Raw genomic sequence first — 25944 nt, forward strand, 5'->3', positions numbered from 1 at the left:
TTCTCTGCCCTAATGGAAGAGCCGCCCCAGAGTTTGCTGCCCGGCACGGGCAGCGGGGGCATGGTGGTTGACAGACGACTTACACACCTCCGCCGCCCCCAAAAAGAGTGCCACCCGGGGCTAACAGCCACCCTCCCCCAAGCTACGGCACTGACTGTCAGCTCACTGGGCTGTACAACACTTACACTGGTGGCTGCGATATCATTATATTTCCAGTGGCAGAATAGGCCATTTTACCAGTCATCTACTAGGAAGAGTGGACTACTGGTCTGTGCTTTTAACTTGTTTGGTCACACCCATGCAACTGGGTCCTTTATCCTTTCATGTGGGACATGGGTGTTGCTGTCGCAGCTCCTGGCCGGGTCCTTAGGTAAGGCACAGGAAGCAAGCTGCCTCCCTCCCCTCCAGTAAGCAAATCAAAATGCTGCAATGGCAGCGTTGTGATTGGTGAGGACGGCGCCCAGCAGGGCACCTATGGAGAGACTATTTTTTCTATGTATGCTGCATGCAACCTACGTAGAGAAAAGGGAGCGTGTACATGGCTGGGGCCGACCAAACAGTCAGGGCCCACAGCATTGGGATCGCCACTCCTCCCCTGCTTTCCAGCAGACCCGCCGGCCCACCCCAACCAAACACTTATGCTTTCTCGCAGTGCGAGAAGCAGAAACATAAAATGGTAGTTTTACCATTTTATGTTTCTGCTACTTGCACTGAGAGAAAGCAGAGGGGTGACGCTTCTCTGCCCTAATGGAAGAGCCGCCCCAGAGTTTGCTGCCCGGCACGGGCAGCGGGGGCATGGTGGTTGACAGACGACTTACACACCTCCGCCGCCCCCAAAAAGAGTGCCACCCGGGGCTAACAGCCACCCGCCCCCAAGCTACGGCACTGACTGTCAGCTCACTGGGCTGTACAACACTTACACTGGTGGCTGCGATATCATTATATTTCCAGTGGCAGAATAGGCCATTTTACCAGTCATCTACTAGGAAGAGTGGACTACTGGTCTGTGCTTTTAACTTGTTTGGTCACACCCATGCAACTGGGTCCTTTATCCTTTCATGTGGGACATGGGTGTTGCATATTTGTACTGCTTAGTGTGTGTGGAGAATGCATCCATAGAGTGTGTGGCCTCTGCACACCAGAAGCCATGTTGTATTTACTACATTTTAGTGGGACCTAAGATGGACACAGAGCCCCGACTACCGATGTGCATTGCAGGGTTCCCCTAGAACATTCTAAGGATCATTTGTAGTGGTGCAGACTAAAGAGTGTCGAGACAATAAGACAGAGGGTCCCTAGTTTGAAGCTAGGATGCTTCCCCTGCCCTTTTGTGGCATGCTGTTATCTGGAACCGCTATCTCTTACATGTTAAAAGTAGCCCTGGCTGAAATTCTAATTCCGCTGGAGTAATCAGAATAGTTTTGGTGATTTTGCATTGGTCTTTTGATGCGAAATTACAGAAACATTATGTGATTCAGCCAGTTTGCATAATTAAGCATAATGTGACACAAAAATCTTCCTGCAGGAACAACAGACTTAGTAAGTGCAAGCAACTGATGGCTGCTGCTGTTTGTATTCTAGTACATTTAGTGATATTTTCATAGTGCAAAATGCATCCTCGGGTCCACGCTAAATGCTGGGAAGGCTCCTTATGTATTTCCTTGTAATCATACGTTTGCTGTAAGTTTGTGTGATTATGCTACAGCAAATTATGTGAGTTGCTCCCACCCCTAGTTAAAAGGTAGTTAAATGGGTCAGTTTCCCTTACTTTTGTGTCCTTGTTCTGGGTTTCTTGTGAGAAGGGGCTTCCAGCTCCACACCACCATTCCACTTAAACCCTATTACAAAGTATTTGGTTAGAGCAATCTGAGTGGAATAAGCAAAAGGTCAGAACTGTCAAGAGCAAGTCACAGAGCAAACTGTTGGAAGACACAACTACTGTCTGTAACATAATTAAAAGGGCTTAAACCTCTAGCCAGGGTGTCAACATTTCTCTACCAGAAGTCTGGGAGCCCAGTGGTGGCTCCAAAACTCTTTTGTGCCCCACAGATTGTAAACCATTTGCAACTTTCTTTTGCCAGGTTCAGATCCTAAACTGGGGAAAGTTAAAAGACTTCCAAGAAAAGCTGCCATGGAGCCTAATTGAAGGAAGGAGCTGATAAACTGGTGAGGAGGGCAGTTTCCTTACATGCAGAAGACACTGCCTAGAAATGGAATGACTGTGAAGGAGCTGAGAAGCCGGAAAATTATGATGCTGCTTTACGGGTGAGGTACGGGTGACTTGAGTGTGCCTGCATCACTTCCTGTCCTGAGAAAGTGTCTTGGAGCCAATGGTCTATCAGAGGATGAACAAAGTGCTTACTGAGCAAATCCACTATTGCAATCTAGCTCCTAGCATCATGAGGCACTGATCAGCCTGTGCCCACAATTGGCAGCTGCACTGGACTGAACTGTGCCAAGAAGAATGTCATTGGGTTCTGTCTGACTCGCCACTGCAACCAAGATGGACTTCTAGCATTGTTTGGATAGGAGGCTGCTATCTGGGCCTAAGGAAGAACCCAAGGAATATGACTCCCCTAACTGCAAGCCTCCTGCACAGCCACCTCTCTGCTGTTACTGACATGGCATATGGTCACACAGTTGCGTGGACAGCTACATGTCTGCCCTAGACTGCAACTGAGCCAGCTGGGCCAGGGAAAAGAGCAGACAGTTCCTGCTTGCCGGGCTGTGTGTGCCGCTTACCATATCGTGCAGAAGGACTGCTGACCAATGGCGAGCAACAAGGCCACCGTTCATGAACTGACAGCCAGGTCAGAAGTGTACAGTGACATTACATCCACAGATGGAATGGAGAAATTACTTTCGAATAGAGACTCAAAAGTTGATTCTTGAACAAACTGAGCGAGAATTGCTTCTCCAGTCTCTGTTAACTCCACTCTGAGTTCCTCCAAAAGGCCAAGGGCCAAAGCGGATTTCCACAAAGACTGGCCACTAGATTACCGTGAGTGCTGTTTCACATTAGTGCTGCTTCTGAATGCCCTCTGATTACATACAGTATTTTTGTGTTGTATGTTAGTAATAAAATACTTTTCTTTTTTTAAACTAAGGTACTACCTCCTCGAACATTATTGGGCCGCCCACCTTCGATATATCTCGGATTGGGTGGTGTGCGAGAGTGAGAAGCACTGGTTCCATATGGATCAGGCGGTGGTCTGTCGACCCATGTGGGACTTGGCTGTTTGCATAAACATGCCCAACCACCCAGCGCTTACTTGGCTACACCCTCCAAAATGTTGCCTGAAATATGGAACAAGTTGGCGACCCGGAGGGGGCTCACTACCTTCCCCAACACGTCTATTGCACGTAACCCTGATTTTACCCCTCACTCCTACCCTATTCCTTTTGCAACTGGGAGAGTCTTGAATGTTGTAAGACCTTTTTGAGGGTCTCTCCATAAAATCCTTTGATCAATGTAAATCTGATTACCACCCCCCAGAAATGGCTAGACTGCAATATTGTCAATTTCGGCATTGAGGGTTACATCCCACCATCTATCCTGTGCGATTAGGCCCTACACTCCCTTTGAAAGACTGGCATGGCTGTATGATGGCTGTTATCCAATGCATATCGCAGACTGCAGCCTTCTACACCTCCTCAGCCATATCCCTACCAATCACACTGGCAAGCTACCACTACAGAGGGTATCTCCCCCAAGCAATTGGATAATCTCTGGCGAGACATATCCAAAATTTATAGAAGCTTATCCCTTCGGGAGACAGCACATAGGCTTATATTCAAATGGTATTATACACTGGCCCGCCTTGCCACCATTTACCCCTCTACATGTTCCCTGTGTTGGCTCTGCGGCCTGGTGGCAGGGGATTTTTGTCACATTAGGTGATCATGTACCCTCATCACGAATTACTGGAAAGAAATACTGGAAAATATCAAAGCTACCATAGGGTATCCACTCCCCTATTCCTACCCTACTCCAACTTCGACCAGGAATTGTTGTATTTTGATGTGTCATTGCTTTTCTTCTTTACCTTGAGACATGTTCTGCCATGGATGACCCTTCAGCGCATTTGTCTGACCCTTGTGATACCTGTTTCCTCCTTGCATTTCATCACTGGTCATACGCTATAAGGTATTGCTTTGTGTCAAATGGTCTTCTGTTACATTGTGTTGCCTTTGGCGACCATCTCCAATTTTGTTGTATCATCTTGAAAATGTTCAATAAAGAGGCAGGGAAGGGCCAAAATAGGTGACACCAAAAGGCAAATTATTGGATGCAATGTGCCACATGTTGCTGTAGCATTACTCAATTTACATTATTTCATAATTTTTTTAACATGTTAACCCTGCAAAGGATTTCCCTTGTTAGTGTCTGTTTAGCAAATATATACAACAATTAGGAAGGGGTGGGAGCACACTGCTTCACCTCCCAGCACAGTTCGCCCCTTAGCATTCTGGTCAATGCAGTTTATGGTACATGCTTACTTCAAATTTCACTGGGGTATTCCACCAAAGTTGGTGCAGGTTAGTGCTGTAAATCTGTAGACACTTGTTTCTGGATATCATTCATCATCAGTACAGATAAAACCACATTTTATTTGGGGTAAAGACAACAATTAGCAACTTAAAAGTGAAGAGTTAACCTAAGCAAAGGATCTGCCACTGTGTGGCATATAAAGTGGCAGCTTTTTAGTAACTTTTGATCCATTTGAGCTAGAAACAAATGTATGTTGTTAAAATCTGCAAGTTACGCAGTAGATAATGTACGATGTGACACGTGCTGCAAATTCAGAATTATGTAGTAAACAAAGAAATATTATTTTTTAGATTTTCTGTTCAGTTCCGAGTTTCTAACTCTGTACCACTTCCATGAATAAACTGTGGACTGCTCAACTTCACCACGCTTATGGTCAAGTCCAAAAGGAGTGTGCTTGGTGCTCTGCTTTTTTGTCCAATAATAACGCTACACCCCAGGATTCTGTGAATAAATAGCCCAGATTGACACAATCCCAACCCAGTAACCCCACTGCTCTGGGACTCCTGAAAAAGTTCCCACAATTATTTCCATGATACAGACAAAGAAAGTTTACAGGAAGCCATCTTGCAACACAAAACACATATTGAGCACAAGAGACTAGCATAGTTGTTTAGATAAGTATATTATTTGACAGAACCCAGATGATGGTCGAAATTTAAATTGGGCAAAATTGTATGACTGGAAAAAATTAAACAATGCTCAAATCTTAACAACATTGTCAATTGTAATTTATATAACATGAACATTGATTGTCAGAAAGGAGATGTTTATAGCAACATGTTTGTTCTGGGCATGCTAAGGCCATTACAGGAAAGCTGGAATCTCTCTGTACGTTTCTACACATTCTCAGTTAGACCATTTATTTTATTTGACTTACATTACACTTATAGTGATATTTGCTTTATGGTGTGTTCATCGTTGTATTATAAATACTGCTTTTAATTTTCAGACCTCTAACCATCTCTTTAATATGAACCAGCAAGACACCAATGCTCTTTGTCGGATTTAGGCTCTTTGTCAGAATGGTGTAGGTGTGACCACATATTGTAAGGAAAATACCCTTTGGTGTACTTTAAGAGGATATTGCAAGTCACCTAGAAGTTGCAAGAACTTATAAAGGAACTGGACCTTCAGACTCATTCTCCAGTATGGTACAAGAATTCCTCAGTGACTTACAGTATCCTTATAATGTACAACAAGTAGTACTGTATCCCACATAAAAATAATTCTCGAATTAAACTACAACTGAATATTGTAGACATTTCTAGTGGACTATTGATCTGACTACATGGCGTCTGATAGCTTACCATAAAGATAAATGAAATGGCATTATAGGTTTATAATACAAGGGATTTTGCAATCCCTGTATAAATGAACATCTCTAATTTCTTTATAATCGACGATTAGTGATGCACTCAATCATCGATTTATAAAGAAAGGACATCAGAACTCGACTATTATGTTATTACAGTCTGCTTCTGATGTCACAATTCCTGCTGGTCACCCGTGAGGGTCTCAAGGCATGGGGGGGCATGCAGCTCCGATTCAGCCGGAGAGCCAGGTCTTGACGCTTTTCCTGAAGGTGTGCAGAGTGGGGGAACGTCTGATGTTGAGCGGGAGATCGTTCCAGGTCTTTGCCTGATGTGAGAGTAGGCTCTTTCACTCGCTCAAGCTTTCCGAATGCACAGGATTTCGGCGAGAGTGAGGCCAGCGGAGCGGAAGTTTCTCTTGGGTATGTGGAAGGAGACTATTTTGTTGAAGTATTGGGGTCCAGTGTTGTGGAGGGATTTGTAGGCTTGAGTGAGTAGCTTGAAGGTTACTCTTTTCTTGACAGGGAGCCAGTGGAGGTCTCACCGGGTGCTGGGTGATGTGTTCATGCTGTAGGATGCCGAGGGCGAGTCTGGCCGCTGTGTTCTGTATGGTCTGGAGTTTACAGAGCAGGGAATCATTGATTCCGGCGTAGAGGGCGTTACCATAGTCCAGTCTGCTTGTTATGAGTGCGTGGGTGACAGTCTTTCTGGAGTTGGAGTGGATCCACTTGAAGGTCTTGCGAAGGATGTGGAGAGTGTTGAAGCACGTGGAGGAGACGGCGTTGATCTGTCGGGTCATGGTGAGGGAGGAGTTGAGTATGATGCCGAGGTTCCGGGCATGGTCCGTGGTAGTGGGGGGTTGCCAAGGTCAGTGGGCCACCAGGAGTTGTCCCATGCTGAGGGGGTGGGTCCGAGGATGAGGACTTCTGTCTTGAGCTTCAGACAGCTGCTGCTCATCCAGTATGCAACGTCCTTGGTTCCTTCCTGGAAGCTGAGTCTGGTGGTGTCGGGTTCTTTCGTGAGGTAGAGGATGAGCTGGGTGTCATCAGCGTAGGATACTATGCTTAGTCTGTGCTGTCTGATGATGGCAGCGAGGGGGCCCATGTAGATGTTGAAGAGTTTGGGGCTGAGGGATGATCCTTGGGGTACTCCGCAGTTGATCTCTGTGGGTTCGGAGAGGAAAGGTGGGAGTCTGATCATTTGGGTTCAGGCCGGTGAGCAAAGAGCGGCTCCAGTCGAGGGCTGTCCCCTGTATGCTGGCGTTGTGGAGTTTGGCGGTGAGTGTGCGGTGGGAGATGGTGTTGAAGGCTCCAGAGAGGTCTAGTAGGATCAGGGCCCCGGTGTAGCCCGGGTTGAGGAGAGTGCAGATGTCATCTGTGGCGTCAAGGAGGGCGGTCACGGTGCTGTGGTTGCTACAGATTCCGGATTAGAAGGAGTCGAGGATGGAGTATGCTTCGATGAAGTTCAAGCAAAAAGAACAATTGATGGACAGAATGAAGAACAATGTCATACATTCACCCCAGTACAGAGATCTGGGCATAAATCCATTGTTTTTTTGCTCACCATGCCATTCCAGTTTGGACCCAGCCATATGCAAATCAGTCTTGACCCTGTGCCCAGTGGGAACAGTCCATCCCGAACTGCCAGACCAGGTCCTGCCTGGACTGGAAACAAGCATCCTAGGACCGGTTTTGGGCTTTCAGCTCTCATCAGCCAGGATAGCTTGACTCCATGGGCTGGGTCCAAACTGGGGTGCAGTAGTGGGCAAAAGAACAATGGATTTAACCCAAATCTCTTGAATGGGGGAGAATGTTTGAATCATTCAGCATTCCGTCCATCATTTGTTGCAGTTATACTCGATGAAGTTCATGAGCTGGATGTTTACGATCTTCTTAGCCGCAAAGGAGAATCTCCTTGCTCTTCGAATTCTTATTATCCTGATCACTCAATGGTTCAAGGCAAGCTTCAGGCAGTAGAGCAGTCCATCTAGGTGCAGGAAAGCAGTCATCTGAAGTTGTCACGAAGGTTAGTGATGACGGACAGAGTTAGACACCACTAACCGTTTTCACAGCAGCCAGCAGGAACGATGATGTGCTGAGAGTCCTCCCAGCTCTCCGAAATGATATGCCCCACAGTGCAATAACACGCAGCTATGGAACTCAGCACCCCGGAGGAAAAAGGGAAGGGGACAAAATAAGAAATGTCACTGCCTGGGGAGCGTCTGGCCTGAGGCTGCTCTGTGCTCGGATCCTGATAGCGGGAGCACCCTACAGAGGGGACGAGAAGAATGAACACAAGCATAAAACTACTATACTGACTTTCACTCACCCGACCATACTCTTCCCCCACCCAAGGTAGACACCACGGCACTTACAAATCCAGACAGTAACAGCTTGAAAATATATCTCCGGTTTTCAACAAAACAAGGAAAGCGGTCCACTCTCCACTGGTAGCTCCTAATCCCTGGCAAATGTTTCTAAGGAAGTCTGTGTCCTCTAGTCCTTTCCGACGAGGATGCTGTTAGGTGCACAGCAGTGTCAAATGAGGACGAAGGGGGAACCGCCCCAGATACGGGCACGAGAGTCTGTACCACCAGGGCTGGGGATGCGGGAGCACGATGGAAAGGAGAGAAGGGATCAAGAAGCAGAGGAAGATTGTTGCTATTGGAACAGCTCCGACAAGCGAATCTCCTCCTGAGGAATTACGGGCTCTTCGCAACCTCAGTGCGGGAAATACAACTATCACTGGAATATCACGAAGGAAACTGGTAACAAGGATTTCGGAATCGCACACACTCTGGGAGCAAGTACTTGCGTGTACGCGGTCAAGGATTCTCTGCAGTCCTCGGTGATCGGAAGGTCTGGAACGAAGTCTCAGGAACGCCGCTTCGGTGTTCCGAGAGGAACCTCGAGGAAGTTGCAGAGGCGGTGTTTCTGGATTCCTCCGCGGGAAGGAAAGCGTCCGCCCCGTCTTAGGAAAGCAAAACGATTGTCAAGCACCTTCTTCCTGTGTAGGAGGTGCTTATGAGGGTGTTTGAATCTGTGTCTGCCAATCAGCTGGGAGAAGTCCCGTCCCTTGGCATTCTGGGAGTTGTAGTGCCGCGGGCCCTTTTTCCATTCACTCCCGTGCATTCGTACCTGAAAGGGGTTGCGGGGGTGATTACTCACTGTGCTGATGGTAGGGATATGGGGAATCATGACAGAACCCCTCCTGAAGGAACGCCGACTCGGCGGTCGTCCAGGTTTCCCAGGATTGTTTTCGTGGAATTGGTCTACTAACTCGGGGCAATGGAGATTCTGCTCAGGTTCCCATGTTCGGTCCTCCACCCCAAATCCTTTCCAATCTACCAGATATTGTACCCGTCCCCGAATCAATCGGGAATCTAATAACCTGTTAACTTCGTATTCCTCCTGCCCATCTACAACAATTGGAGGGGGTTGATCTAGAACTCGAATGTTGGCTGCACAGGGTTGGAGAAGGGAGACATGGAACACTGGGTGTATTCGCCAGGAAGGGGGCAATGCCAATCTTACTGCTACAGGGTTGATGACTTCTTCAATGCTATATGGGCCTATGTATCTGGGTTTCAGTTTGTCGATGCCTTTCAAATGTATGTGTTTTGTAGCTAGCCAGACCTTATCCCCGATTTTATATTCAGGTTCTTTGGTTCTTTTCCTGTCTGCGAATCGTTTGTGAGCTGCTTGGGCTTTCATCAGGTTGTTGTTTGCCTCTATGAGGATTGCCCGGAGATGAGCATGGTGTTCTTGGATGCTTGGAAGGGTTGATTCTATGGGCCACTCGAAGGGGAGCATGTTTGGATGGTGTCCCAATAAACAAAAGAACGGAGAGCATCCCAATGTAGAGTGTTCGGTATTATTATATGAGAATTCCGCTGTCCATAAGAGCTCTACCCAGTCCGTGGCATTCTGCATTGTAAAACAGCGGAGGTACTGCTCTAAAGTTTGGTTTAAGCGCTCAGTCTTGCCGTCTGTTTGGGGGTGGTAACTGGTCGAGAGTTTGGCTTCTACATTCATCGACGCGCAGATCGCTTTCCAGAAGCGGGAGGTGAACTGTGTCCCTCGGTCTGTAATGATCACACAGGGAATTCCATGGGCTCGTACTACATGTTGGAGCATCAATTTAGCCAATTCGTATGACGTAGGGAGTTTTTCCAGGGGAATAAAGTGTCCCATTTTGGTCAGGTGGTCCACAATCACCAGAATCGCCGTATATCCCTGACAAGGGGGCATTTCCACGATAAAATCCATAGATATGGTATGCCATGGGCTTAGAGGAATTGGGATGGGTCGTAACTGTCCTGTGGGTTTCGCATGCACAGCCTTACCCTGTGCACATACGGCACAGGTTTTTACGTAGTCTCGAGTATCCGCTTTTAATGTTGGCCACCAGAAGGAACGTTCTATCCCTTTTATTGTCTTCTGTATTCCCATATGACCTCCCAAGGCCGTATCATGAGCCCATGACATCACTTGCTTTTGTAATTCTGTCGTGGGGATATACAGAGCGTGTTGAACAAACAGCAGACCGTCATTTTCCGACCTCGTCTCTGGGGCATTCTTTAACCAGGCTTGTGTGTCTGTCTTGGTCAGGGATGCCTGGATGTCGTTCAGGAATCGGTCTGCTGTGATTACTGCAATGGTGGATGTCTCTACAACTCCATCTCCCAAAATGAACGGTGTTTCCGTGAATGCTTCCTCTAAGTCTACCTCCTCGATAGGAAGACGGGAGAGGACATCCGCTTTCCCGTTTTGGGGTCCTGGCCGGTACTTTATAATGAAATCATAGTCTGAAAAGAAAAGAGTCCATCTTAATTGGCGAGGGGTTAGTGCTTTCGCTGTCTTTAAAAAGAGCAGGTTTCGATGGTCTGTATAGATTTCAAACGTATGATGAGCCCCCAACAGATAGTGTCGCCACTCTTCACAGGCCCGTTTTATGGCCAATAGTTCCTTATCCGATATGGAATAGTTGATTTCACTAGGATTCAGTTTCTTCGAATAGTAAGCCACTGGGTGTAGTTGCCCTGTCTTGGGATGTCTTTGGGACAAAACACCTCCAATGGCGTATTGTGATGCATCTGTTTCCACTATAAAGGGAATTTGAGGGTCTGGATGGCGCAAGATGGGAGCTTGGGTGAATTTCTCTTTCAGACTTCGGAATGCGTGTTCTGCCGCCTCACCCCAGACAAAAGGAGCGTTCTTTTTCAGGAGATGTGAAATGGGTTGGATGATCTTCGAAAAGTCCTTTACAAAACGCTGGTAATAATTCGCAAAGCCTAGGAAGCTTTGTACTGCTTTGACGTGCTGTGGTGTTTTCCACTGTATGATAGCGTTGACCTTGCTCGTATCCATTTTGAATCCCTGGGTGTTAATTATATAGCCCAAGAAGGCGACCTCTTGTACGTGGAATAGACATTTTTCCAATTTTGCGTACAAGGAATGCTGACGGAGCCGATCCAGAACTGCCGTAACGTGGGTAACATGTTCTTGGAGTGTGGTGGAATACACGAGAACATCGTCAATATAGACCATACAAAAACTGTCCAGATATCCCCTCAATACTTCGTCCATGAAGTATTGGAACGCTGCTGGGGCGTTACAGAGCCCAAATGGCATCACCCTGTATTCAAACAGGCCGAACTTTGTTCGGAAAGCGGTCTTCCACTCGTCTCCGCTCTTTACCCTCACCAGGTGGTATGCTCCACGAAGGTCGAGTTTGGTAAAATAACGGGCCCCTTTTATTTGGTCTAGGAGTACCGGTATCAAGGGTAATGGATAACGGTTCTTCACCGTAACGCGGTTTAGCGCGCGATAATCTATACACGTGCGGAGTTCGTCGCAATCCTTCTTAGGTATAAAGAAGAGGGGAGACGATGCAGGAGAGGATGAATGTGTAATGAATCCTGAGGCTAGATTCTCTTCCAAGTACTTCTGTAAATAGTGGGTTTCAGCCTCCGTCAATGCATACACCCTACTGCATGGAATATCCGCTCCCGGAATCAGCTCAATGCGGCAGTCGTAGACTCGATGTGGAGGGAGTCGTGTCGCAGATTGTTTATCGAAGAGGGACTTGTAGTCAGCGTATTCTTCTGGTAGCAGGGTTGCGTTAACATAGGTTTCTGGGGTGCTTGCGCTAGCTACTAGCCTTGACTTGGTGTTCTCGACGGAGCCGGAGGGGAATTTGTCATGCGTGCAATGTTCCTTGCAATATTGGGAGTTCATGGTAACTGTGCGGGCTTCCCACCGGATTTCAGGATCATGCAGAGTTAGCCAGGGCATGCCCAAAATGAGACAGAATTGCGGTGCATCAATAAGGTCAAACTGTATGCCTTCTAGATGGTTCTCCCCAAATTGCATTAGTAACGGTGGCGTATGTGAGGTAACTAGTCCTGATGTTAACACGGAGCCATCGACAGCCTTTACACATTCAGGTTTTTCTTTTCTTTCGCTGGTTATTCCTATTTTTTGAGCGTAGGCGATATCCATATAGTTCCCTGTTGCCCTGGAACCCAATAAAGCGTCTGTTTTTAGGGGTGAACCACGGTTTACCCATATGGATACGGATACATTCAGGTGAGCCACTGCGGGTTGTAGGTTATTGGCTATGACGGAGGAGATCTGGGTTCTTCTTCCGCCCGGTCCAGTGATCTCGATCTGGTTCGGGCTCTTCAGATTTCCGCCGTCTCTTTGGTTCCCATCACTGCAGGGCTTCTTGGAGACAGGCTCTTTTCAGGAAGCTGTGCTCGAGCTCTACATTCTCGAATGAAATGGCCTCCTTTTCCACAGTATAAACATAATTTCAACCTTCTCCGTTTCTCTCGCTCTTCTACGGAGAGAGGTCCCTGTATCCCTCCGATCTGCATCGGTTCCACTCCTTCCGAGGTCTTGGGTCTCGTTTCGGTAGCCTCTTTTGGTTTGGGGTACCAGAGGCGTGATTCCCCCCGTGTCTTATCTCCTTTGCGTTCTTGTAACCGGTGGTCTAATTGCACGGCTAAGTCTATCATCTCTTCGCACGTCGGAGGTAATTGAACTACTTGGGACAGTACATCTTTCAATTCCCCTCTCAGGCCCTGGTAGAACAAGGAGGTTCGTTTTTCAGGTGGCCAGTCGGTTTCTACCACCAGACGATTGAATGAGGTGATATAGGTAAGCAAATCTTGTGTTCCTTGCTTTAATGTGATTAGCTCACGGTCCAAGGTTAACATATGTGTCTTGCGATCAAAGAGTTTACGTAATTCAAGGCAGGAGTCAGGGAACCGGTGCAACACTGGATCGTTTCTCTCCATCAAAGGGATGGTCCAGCTAGCGGCGTTTCCTCCCATATACGACATCATGAATGCCGTTTTGCAGTGTCATCCTGGAAGACAGCGGGTTTACACAAGAAGTGCAGCCTGCACTGATTTAAAAAAGTCTCAAACTTCTTTGGTTCGCCATAGAACCTTTCGGGGGGTGCCAACGGGATACTAGGATTCTGAATCACATGAACTGTAGGTCCTGGATCACTCGACTGTAAAGGTCTCGAAGACATGGTGAAAAAACCCCCACCTGCCTGTTCCTCTCTGGCTGGAGGATGTGTGGTGACCCCTGGGGGGGGAAGCGTTGCTTCTCTAATGTAAGGACTTCTCCTCGTTAGACCTGCCACCTCTCTACGCAAGGTCCCCATTTCTTTTCTGTGGTCTTGAATTTCTAAACGCGTAGTTTGCACCTCTACCTGTAGCGCATTTAGGCTCTCAAGTAAAGAGGACAACACTACGTTCGTGTCCATCGTTCAGGCTGGTCGTCGATTCGTGGGCTTGACAATCTGTCATGAAGGTTAGTGATGACGGACAGAGTTAGACACCACTAACCATTTTCACAGCAGCCAGCAGGAACGCTGATGTGCTGAGAGTCCTCCCAGCTCTCCGAAATGATAAGCCCCACAGTGCAATAACACGCAGCTATGGAACTCAGCACCCCGGGGAAAAAGGGAAGGGGACAAAATAAGAAATGTCACTGCCTGGGGAGCGTCTGGCCTGAGGCTGCTCTGTGCTCGGATCCTGATAGCGGGAGCACCCTACAGAGGGGACGAGAAGAATGAACACAAGCATAAAACTACTATACTGACTTTCACTCACCCGACCATACTCTTCCCCCGCCCAAGGTAGACACCACGGCACTTACAAATCCAGACAGTAACAGCTTGAAAATATATCTCCGGTTTTCAACAAAACAAGGAAAGCGGTCCACTCTCCACTGGTAGCTCCTAATCCCTGGCAAATGTTTCTAAGGAAGTCTGTGTCCTCTAGTCCTTTCCGACGAGGATGCTGTTAGGTGCACAGCAGGGTCAAATGAGGACGAAGGGGGAACCGCCCCAGATACGGGCACGAGAGTCTGTACCACCAGGGCTGGGGATGCGGGAGCACGATGGAAAGGAGAGAAGCGATCAAGAAGCAGAGGAAGATTGTTGCTGTTGGAACAGCTCCGACAAGCGAATCTCCTCCTGAGGAATTACGGGCTCTTCGCAACCTCAGTGCGGGAAATACAACTATCACTGGAATATCACGAAGGAAACTGGTAACAAGGATTTCGGAATCGCACACACTCTGGGAGCAAGTACTTGCGTGTACGCGGTCAAGGATTCTCTGCAGTCCTCGGTGATCGGAAGGTCTGGAACGAAGTCTCAGGAACGCCGCTTCGGTGTTCCGAGAGGAACCTCGAGGAAGTTGCAGAGGCGGTGTTTCTGGATTCCTCCGCGGGAAGGAAAGCGTCCGCCCCGTCTTAGGAAAGCAAAACGATTGTCAAGCACCTTCTTCCTGTGTAGGAGGTGCTTATGAGGGTGTTTGAATCTGTGTCTGCCAATCAGCTGGGAGAAGTCCCGTCCCTTGGCATTCTGGGAGTTGTAGTGCCGCGGGCCCTTTTTCCATTCACTCCCGTGCATTCGTACCTGAAAGGGAGTGCGGGGGTGATTACTCACTGTGCTGATGGTAGGGATATGGGGAATCGTGACAGAAGTACACAGCAGGCCACAGCAGCAGAGAGTCTTTCCGCAAGTCCAGAAAGTGAACTGAAGAATGGGTCTGAGGGTCCTGTTTTTATACCTAGTGAGAATTTTCTAGAGCATTCCCTTTGAAGGTCCAGGAGGATGAGGGCGCTGTCTACTCTGTCCAGTCATGCTGATATCATCCGTGGTAGCGATGAGGGCAGGTTTCATGGTGTGGTTGGGTCTGAAACCAGACTGAGTGGTGTTGAGTTGTTGGTGGGCATTGAGGTATTCTGTGAGGTGCCTGTGGATGATTTTATGAGAATGGTATCAAGGAGATCGGTTGGCAATCGGCGAGTGTTGAAGGATCTACAGAGGGCTTCTTCAACAATGGTAGGACAGTTGCTGTTTCCAAGTGTCTGGGAAGGTCACGGAAGAGGCGGAGGCATTCAGAATGGGTGTGAGAAAGGCGTTTATGAGTTCCAGTTCTCTGGAGAATGTGTGATGGGGCAGTGGCCCAATGGGGCCCCTGAGTGGATGGACTTCATGGTGGCTGCGGTTTCTTAAGGGATGATGATGGGCCATGTGGTTAGAAGTAGATCTTTGGATCAAATTGGGAGGTTTTTGGTGAGGTATTTTGGGGCCGATTTTGTTGCTGAAGAATTGAGAGAAATTGTTGCAGTGGTCCTGCAAGGGGGCGATCGAGTTGTAGGCTTCTGATGGTGAGATGAAACCTTTCATAATGGGGAAGATTTCTTTGCTTCTTTTGGTGCTGGTATTAGTTTTATCCACCAGAATTGCGCATTTGGTGATCCGGACCATTTGGTAGCAGCATCTTAGGATGGATTTCAACATGCTCGTCTGCATTGTCCTGGCTCATTCTCCATTTTTGCTCCAGTTGCTTTCAGTAGTGTTCTATCAGGGTGATTTCATTTGTGTGCCATTTGGTCTGAGGTCTGGATCTTGTTGTATTGCTGTGTTTGAGGGTGCCAGGGAGTCAGCGCAGGAGGTGATCCAATTATTGAAATTCTTGATGACTTTGAGGATGCTGTTGCTGTGTTCAGGTTGGTGGGTGTTAAGAGTGGAGTTCCAGTCCTTGGCAGTGATGCTGTTCGAATTTCGGCAGGCTGGTCTGGTAGTGGTGCAGGTGCATTGGACCAAGAAGGGGACGTTGATTTTCACAAAAATGTGGTCTGTACAGAGGACTGGTGTGGGCTTGTTGACTCAGATGTTGTTGAAAATAGGGTCCAGGTGATGTCTGGCAACATGGGTAAGTCTCATTTCTCATTGGGTGAGGCCCATGCTTCCAAGGCCTTCAATGAATGGTATAAAGTTGAGGTCTGTGTGATCTTTCAGGTGGAAGTTAAGGTCTCTGAGTAGGATGTAATTGCTGACATAGAGGGTGAGTGGTGCAAAGAAGTCTGTGATGGTGAAGTTGGTCAGCAGTCCTGGTGGAATATAGATGAGAGTGCCGCCTAAGGTGAGCTGGCTGTGGCATTGAACAACCAGTGTTTTAAGTTTGAGGATGATGTGTCTGGGGATCAGCTGACTGTGTTCTTGTGGTTGATGATGATTTCGTCTCCGGGCTATGTAGTCTGTCCAGGCTGGCAATCTTGTAGTTTGGGCAGGGGGTGGCTGGGGTGATGTCAGGTGTCAATGCAGGGTTCAGCAAGGTTTCTGTGAGAAAAAGCAGGTTAGGAGCATTGTCGTGCAGCCGGTCCCATACAGCTATGGTGTTTTTTGGCAGGTGATGAGAAGCATCTATGCAAGTGTGGAGCATTGTGTGGGTGGTTGCAGGATTGTGTGAGTGTGAGAGATTGGGGTGTTGGGTGCTGTCATTTCCGTGTGTGCGATGAGTGTTGGGTGTGGGTAAATGCATAAAACTTGCAGGAAGCATAGGAGAATGCTCCTTCGTGTTGTGTAGTGCGGCAAGGCATCAGTATATGGAGCAGTGGCCCGGGATGAGGGTGTGGAGGGTCATAGCACGGTAGCAATGGAAGGATGGAGGACCAGGATACCTGGGACTAGAAGTGGATGGATGAGCACAGAAGGGATTGCCTTTGACACGTCTTTAGCACGCAGTGGTGCACCCGCAATGTGCGTCCACTGAGCGTCCATGCTGTAGCAGCCATCAAGTAGGGCCTGGTTGAGGAGAGGCTCAGGAGCTGTGAGGGGCTGCGATGCAAGGTCCTGTGTTGATATGCGATGCGATGCGCTACGTTGGTTCATACAAAGCCTACAGTTGGACCAGAAGGAGTACAATTTAATGCCAGTCACCACTTGGGTTCAGGACTCAGTCTATCAGAGGTCAGCAGCAGGGCACAGGCAGGGCACAGGCAGTTCCAGTTGGACCTGAACAGCTAGGAAGCTGAAGGTCAGAACTCTGGAGCTTGTTATGTCCCTGTTGCTAGACAGGAGTCTAGTCAGCTAGCCCTTGAAGTCACTCTGGTGGTTCTGGGTTCAAGCAGCCGGTCCAGTCACCCTTCCTCTACAGTCCTCCATCAGCATGGCAGCAGAACAATCATTCTTTTGAATCTTCCACAGGTCCAGAAGTGATCTAATGGGGGGTTCAAGAAGTTCAATATGTATACCTGGTGCCAGCTTTTTAAGTGAGGGTAAACACCTGTAACACCACCACATCTGGTTCTGGAAACTTCCTCCCTTCCTCTGTTTAGGTTCCAAGGGGTCTGGGGTCACAATAGGTTGGTGTCAAGTCCCTTTGCAATGTTTGCTGGGGCAGCACTTTGACATGTACGAGAGGCAGGACACAGCTCAGCTCTCAAACATCATGGCAGAATGGCCCATCCTGCCAAAATTTAGTTCTCCTTTGCCTCACTCCGTTGGAGTAATACACCAACTGCCAACTACACCTAGTCATGTAACCCAGGACACAAACAGTAGGCATCAGATGGTTGGGAAAGAAACTGCCAACTTTCTAAAAATAATGTTCCAGAAGAGCACTCTCGTGTTCTACACTGGCACACTGCGAAAGATGGGAATCATTTCCCGCCAATATATTCCAATAATCCAAGTACTCCCATGTAAACTCTTTCACCATAACATTTTTGTTGTCCAGTATTACATCCAATAACGCTTCATCTTCATCACAACGGAGACAGCCTGATTGAATCTGTAATCTTTATTAAACTCTTCCAATACCAACTGCTCGCCACTCCAGGCTTTTAACAATGGTACGAACAGATCGCTCATGGTATGAAGTTAACACCTTGTGTGAATATCCAATGCATTTCGAGCCCATCTGGCTCTTCATCAGGGATTGCTAAAACAAATACAGTAAACAGCTTAGCCACAGATCTCATTTTAAACTTAATAAATTGTGAAAAGACCCAACACCGATTGTGCAAATACATAATCTCCTCAGTGTGCCAAACGTAAGTCAAGCCTAATTGAACTGCTACTACTTTCTACCCCCACTCCCTCTAAAGCCTGTGATTACCTTAAAGATGCTGTAAACCTTAAACAAACCAAATAACGAACATTCCGCAAAAAACTCAGTGCACCCCTCGTAATTCTCCCTTGTCATCCACCCCCTTCTCTTCAGCTCTCTCCCCCTCCCCCTCCGTCTCCCTATCTCTTGCTTTTACCTTCTAGAACGCTCTGGTCACCTCGTGCTGTTCACCATGAATACACTGCTTTCTCCCTCTACCTGACCATTAGTTGAATTATCCGCTACACTCGCTTTCACGCTTAAATATTAGCGCTGTGTATTCCCGGGCCGAAGTCACATGACTCATCTCCCCAACAGCTGTCTTCAATTACCTCCGCTGTTCTACCAAAAAACTCGCGCTCCCATAATTCGCTGCGCTCCCAGCCGTTGAAAGCAACCCGCCCACTCTTCTACTCTAAATCTTTTGCGCGTAGTGATTCGTACCAAAATGAGATCTGTGGCTAAGCTGTTTACTGTATTTGTTTTAGCAATCCCTGATGAAGAGCCAGATGGGCTCGAAATGCATTGGATATTCACACAAGGTGTTAACTTCATACCATGAGCGATCTGTTCGTACCATTGTTAAAAGCCTGGAGTGGCGAGCAGTTGGTATTGGAAGAGTTTAATAAAGATTACAGATTCAATCAGGCTGTCTCCGTTGTGATGAAGATGAAGCGTTATTGGATGTAATAATGGACAACAAAAATGTTATGGTGAAAGAGTTTACATGGGAGTACTTGAATTATTGGAATATATTGGCGGGAAATGATTCCCATCTTTCGCAGTGCGCCAGTGTAGAACACGAGAGTGCTCTTCTGGAACATTATTGTATTGACTGTGGTTGGGGCGATCCATGGACACTGGCTGCACGCACTTACACAAAACTTTCTGAAGCATGAAGTTAAAATGAAAGGAAAGGTGTGCATGCTCGTTTATTTTTCCTAACTTTCTAAAAATGGCATTTCTGTAACTGTAATTTAAAATCTAACTTCACCATGAATGAGGGGTTTAAATTACAATTCATTTGAGTGTAAACATAATTTTCCTATCTGATCCCAAACTTAAGTTATCTCTTACTAAGGGGTATATTCACAAGAACATGTGATAACTACCGCAAGAGTAGCTTAACGCAACTCTCAACATCGCAGCCTATTGCAGTAAAAGGACGCCGTGCCAACCAAGTATTCACAACGCAGTGGTAGCATGCGATAGTCACCAGATAACGCATCAAATGGCAGTGCAAAAATCAACGCCACGCCACGCCGCAAAAATGCGAAACACGAACACAAAACATCATGTGATGAGGCCAATCGTGGTACAAAAACTAGCGAAAATCAGCCACAGGCTTGCAAATCACATGCGTCTGGCGGAAATATGCACCATATAAACCACAGAAACAAAACAACAGAAACAAGCCAAAGCATGTAGCAACATGGATGCACCCTGACCCAGCGCAGAGGCCAAAGCGAACCCCACAACCCCCACAGACCAGCAAGGAACAACAGGGACGGCCGAGGAGAATAGGGAGAGGAAAACGGGGTGCAGTCCGCAGTAAGACTAGATCAGCATCATGGAGGTGACAGAACACTACCAGCAACTGACCCACAAGTAGATCACCCGGAACGCAGTGAGAGTGCTGAGGAGGCCAATGGAGGAGGCCAAGAGGCGCTGGCATGATGTGACAACCTAAACCAGGCACAAACCCGCAGCCAACAGGAAGGCTGCAACAGCGACAGGAGGTGGCAGTCCTGCGCCACAGGAGGAGCTAGAGGAAACTGAGGCCACAGTCATCAGTGTGGAGACGGTGCAAGGAGTAGGGAGTACGGACACAGATCGAGTGGACCTGACCCAACATCAACAGGGTGAGTAACGACCAGGGACTGGGGGGACGGGGGAGATGGACACAATGGCACACATGAACAATCAAGTATAGCCCACTGCACATCCACAATTACCGTGGATCATGTCCTCATCCCCTTGGCACACTGCAGCAAACACACATAGCAAGAGCAGCACACCCACATTGACGACAACGTGGTACAATGCGCAAAGCCGACACTGCAGAACAGAGGACACAACTGGCTCCACACATGCACAGAAACATGCCTACTACATCTGACAGAGCAGGAAACATGAAATGGAAATGTGTGCGTACGACCTCACATCCGTCATATAGTCCAAATGTACACTGTCCCGGAGCAGTAGTCAGCACCTCCCAAACAGTCACAATGTACATTGTCATACAGTCTGCATGTAACCCAGAACAATGCGCCAACATACATGTCAATACAATGTCAACATGCATCTCCCCTTCACATTGCAGATGGGCACACAACACCTCCAGCAGAGCACAGAAGACAACACATCTGTGATGCCGGAGAGGACCACCACACCATCAACACCGACGCCCTACAACAGCCCATGGACATCCCACGCAACCCACCACCAGGACCCGAGCAGCCAAGCTACTTAGAGAAGAACACAGAGCCTGCAACAGACCACACAGCAGGAAGCACCCGCAAGCACAGCTGGCTCACGACACTTCACCCACCCACACATGGCACCCCAATGCCATGTGTCAGCACGCCAAAAGGAGGTGGCCGAACAGGTGTGGGTGGGGTCCCAACCCATGGAAGGTGAACTAGATCACATACGTTGGTGTCTATTACCCTTCAGGGACCACCTACAACCCACAAAGGAGACACACACTGCCATAGGGACACATGCAGATGCACATTCACAGTACACAACCACGCCCAGGGGCATGCACATATCAGTCACACCCACATTGGCACTGCGGACGACGGCCCAGGCCACTCCCCTTACGAATTGAGTGGGTGACGACATTGCTACATGTCCAATCTCAAACCCGATGCCTGCAGTGAATTCCTGCATCTACTGTACACAGCACAAGGTAATGTCTTAGGGCCCTGGGCCCCCATGCATACAACCAGACCACAGGGACACAAGCAGACATGATGTTAAACTGGCTAAAGGCACGTGTGCCCGGCCCCTTTATTGGCAGGGCCACATGTACAGTGACGCCTGTGCTGGATATGTGTGGGGTGGGTGCAAGCCAGCCCTCAGGAAGTTGTTGGTGCTGGCAACAAATACAACAGTCAACACAATGAATACGTAAACAGACAACACCAGCATCACAGGGACAACTGCGGAGCATCATGGAGGTAGACTGAGCAAGTCCAGAGGGCACACAATGAGCAAACAGAAGTGTCCGTGAGTTGCAGTGCACTGAGGTCTGGGCACTACAGCTGAGCGCGCCCATGTGAAGAAAAAGTCTCGGATTGTGTCCCTTCGAGATATTCCTGATGCAGATGCAGTGGGGTGTGTTACACCTGCACCATTTTCCTCATCAACGTCCCAGGTCTCCCACACTGCTTGAGGTGACATCACTGCTCAACCTCTCCACAGCACAAAACTCAATCAGTAACGGACGATGGCTTGTGGTGCACTGAGTCAGTGGCACCTGGAGTGCCGAGCAGGGTATCAGTCTGATGATGGCATCCACGACAGGTGTGAGCAACTCTGTAAGTCTGTCAGGACCACCGTTTTGAATCTGGCAGATGGCGGTTGGAGGTGGTCCTGGCGATGGTGGCGTGTGCCTCCTGCGGTGATGCGGCATGCTGGCCGGTCAGGACCCGATTTGGTGTGTGAGCCCTGGTGGACCGCAGTTGAGGCTGGAGGCAGCAGACAGCGCAAAGCCACAGACACATGGTACGATGACCCCAAGTCCATTGCCTCAGAGGCCATCCAATATCTCAGAGGAAGGGGTCCCGGACCTGACCAGCACAGAGTTAGTGGCCCCGGATGCACAGCGGCCGGCACAGGCACCCTGCCATGGGACGGTGACTTCCGGAGCACTGAGGTAGGTCCACACGCAGTGAGTGGGTACTCATCAATGTCGAAGGTGAATGTGGCGAAGGCCTGCGGGGGACAGAGGAAGGTGTCCTCTAGGGCATGATGCGGAAGGTCTGATGTTATCGGGAAGCAGGAAATGGTAGAGTGGAAGGTGACAGCCTTGTTTTCACCACCAATTCGGTATCAGCTACATGAGGATGAAAACTAGCCCCTAGTCCATAGACTCAGACACCACAAATGTACGACCAGAGAGTGTCCATGAATGACGGGGAGCAGACTTAGTGGCACCGGTGCTGAGAGGTGATGCAGTCTGCGATGATGCCGGTACACTGATATGAGCTCCACCATCGCTAAATCAAAAATCTGTGACCTACTGGACCGCAGTGTATGCCAGAGGCAGCGGTCAGCAGTGACCCACACCCACCTGTCGTTGGCTCGCGATGCACAGTTAGTGACACCAGTCCAGTTGTCGGTAGTGTTCGATCACCTCCGTAACGATAATCCTATTCCCTCCGGACTGCAACGCGTCATCCTCTTACGCCTCGCCTTGCGTGCGATGATATGTATTCTGCCTTTGAATAATTGTTCAGTTGCAATTCTTTGACCTACTCTTGCGCAGCATTGGCCGAGGGCAGTAGTCCGCGTAGGCCCACAGACACGTGTGGTTGTAATGCTATGCACAGACTTGCTGGCACCACATCGAAGGGAGTATAGTGACATGAACTCTGCCTTAAATAATGTTCACTGCCATGGTGTAATCAAGACTCAGTTCAAATGTGTGACCTACTTGACCGTAGTGTAGGCCGGAGGCAGCAGTAGAGTACATCAATGAGAAACGACTAAAGCAGGCCTGTGTCATGGAGGCCGTGATGGTCTGAGAGGCAGCCAAGGTTGCGCGCCTCACGCTTGGAGCTGACACAGGCACGTGGTGGGCCCTCCTTGACACACGCCGGTGTCGGAAGGTGATCAGTGTGGCCTGGCTGCGCAGGGGTGGGCCTTAGGGGTTCGGGGTCCAGCGGGCTGGGGTATGGCAGTCGCACAGGATCGCAGGCAACTCCACTCATGAGGATGGCGTCGGCCTGGTGGCGTGGTGAGAGGCGCCGCCCTGGCAGAGACGTTGGGCTTTCCGGAAGAGGACCACGTCAAGGGCTACATGCTTTTTATTCACGCCCCTATGCTGGCCTGGCATACGCCGATCCATCCCACTCCGCTCATGCTTACGGGGGGGCGTAACAGGCAACATTTCCGCGAACTCCCCGGCTGGCTGGGGTGACATGGTTGCGTCCACTGTCCACTACACTCCAAGCATCAGCGGTGTATGTCGCCATGGATATGGGTGTGCTCTGCATACTGCGGTCTGTCTAGCACATCTCCCCACTCTTGGCATTGTGTACTTTCCCAATCATAGTTCTCCTGCTTCCTTCACACATGGCTGGTTGCCACCTCTCCCTACATTGGGCCAGTGTGTGGCTGAGGTGCCATGCCGTTGAAGGCTCATGTTCACGGCTTGCCCAAGTTACCATTGTGAGTTGTTCTGTCGTGTCTGGTGTGTGTGCATGTTGTTTTGCATGTTGGTTGTGATTTTGTGACTTGTGCATTGCCAGAGTTGTGAGTTGCATGGTTGTGGAGTGGAGTGTTCATTTGGAACTTGCCAAAGGGCTGTGCATTTCCCTTGGTGCCATCCTGGGAATGCTGGTTGCTGATGGACTGTCGGAGGATGTAGGAATCATGCACAGTATTTGGAGGTGCATTGGTTGAGGTTCTACGGTGTTCGGTTGTTGCCTGCACATTGATGTGAGACGTGTGCTTTCTGTTGCGGTGATTGTGTGCTGTTTCATCAGGGGGCACAGGTATGACATGTGTGCTGTGGATTGCCCCCAACACCTGCTTGCATCCAGCTATGACGTATGGTCCGTGCTTGTTCTCCAGAGGATCCTGCGCATTGTGTTGGATGAATGGGGATTGGGGTACCAAGCTGATGGTGATGTCCACGACAGGTGTGAGGGACTTGGATGTGGCTGGCTGTGTGACTCCTCCGACTCTGGCGGCTGATGGTTGGGGGGTACCAGGGGCCAACAGGTGCAGCACAGCCAGCAGCTTTGTGTGGGGTGGGATGTTGGTTGTCCGCTGTGTTCGTGCCGTTGGCCTGTTGGGCGTTGTTGGTCAGGATGCGTAGGATGGTTGTCCTTTTGAGCCTGTAGTGGGCAATGACATTGTCAGGTGTTGGGTCTGTGGGGCTGGTGCGTTTCCTTGGGGTCCGCTGTCTTTGTCTGCTCTACCTCTGTGGTGGTCCGGGGGGGTGTTCCGGTGGGGGTTGGGGCCCTGTTGGGTGTCCGGGCCACACGACCTGTGGCTCCATGGCATCTGTTGTCCTTCCGATATGGCTGTGGGCTGTGCTCCCTTTTGTGGTGCAGGCTGTGGTCCAACTTTGCACCAGGTTAGAGTAGGTGTTATTTTCCTGCTGCTAACGCGCCTTATCGCCTGTTTTGTGTTCTAATCGCAGTTCTGTCTGGTTGTTGTGAATGTTGTGGAGTGGTGTTGGCACGGGAACGCCTACTCTGCATCTCATCAACGATAGTTGCGGGGTCATCTGTGGCGATGTTTTTTGCGGCTGCTATCGCGAGTAAACTGGTGCTGTGGGCTGTTAACACCAGCTTGTGATTGGGGCGATAAGTTCATCGCAACTTTGGCTGCGATTAAGTGCCGTTAAGTCAGCTATAGATCCTTTTGAATATCTCCCTAAGTGTAATAAGGTATCCCAATATTAACCTATCGAAGAGATAGGGTTTGCAATTGTGAATAACAATTTTAAGGGTTATCTACTACCTGGACATGTAAAACATGAACCTACATGTCCTACTTTTTTAAATATAATGTACCCTACCCTGTGAGCCTTTAGACCCTACGTTAAGGGTGACTTCTATAATTGAAAATGGTCTAGGCCTGCAAAAAGGTTTATTTTGTCAGGTCGAAATGGCAGTTTGAAACTGTACTACTGGCTGCAGTGGCCTGCCTGGGTCATGTTTTAGAAGGCTACTGAAGAGGGGGTACAATAAGTGCTGCAGTCCCATTAGAGGATTTAACTTACAACCCCTGGGTAAACGGAGTGCCACTTTACTAGGGACATAGAAGTAAATGACCTGTGTCAATCAGATATAAGCTAATAGTACTATGTTGTAGGGAAAGTGCACAAGCACTTCAGCACTAACTAGCAGTGGTAACGTGCACAGAATCCTAAACCCAACAAAAACGAATTCAACAAAACCGGAGGGGTGAAAGAAAAAAGTTTGGGGCCATCACCCAAGGGTGTCAGGTCTAACAATGTGCATGTGTGATAAGACAAAATGCCACCGTTCACAGTGCAGCAGAGCCAGCGGCTGAAATGGACCGCCCCATTGCCCCATGTTGCATGCTGCATAGGGCAACATGTGAATCACAGTGGAACTGACCAATGGATTCAAACAGCAAATATAAAAACCCTGTGTGTTCATATATATGCCTGTATTTTTTTCCTTTATGTTTTTTTTAATTACATTGGGCTGGCCTCTAGATCAGACCTTAAAATAGAACTTGAAGGAATGAATCAAGGTGCAACATATAAATTAAATAATTTCGGACTAATGGCCGAGCCAAGGAGAACATTACCACTAAGTTGTGGAAAGGCAGACAGAAATGGGAATAAGGCTACTGCCTGAACTCACCCCCCAAAAAATGAAGCAAGCCATTTCAAAGCAGAATCTCTAATGTCATCCTCTTCCAATCTTGTGGCCAAAACAACATTG

The sequence above is a fragment of the Triturus cristatus genome, chromosome 9, assembly GCF_964204655.1.
Source record: "Triturus cristatus chromosome 9, aTriCri1.1, whole genome shotgun sequence".
NCBI classification, from domain to species: Eukaryota; Metazoa; Chordata; class Amphibia; order Caudata; family Salamandridae; genus Triturus; species Triturus cristatus.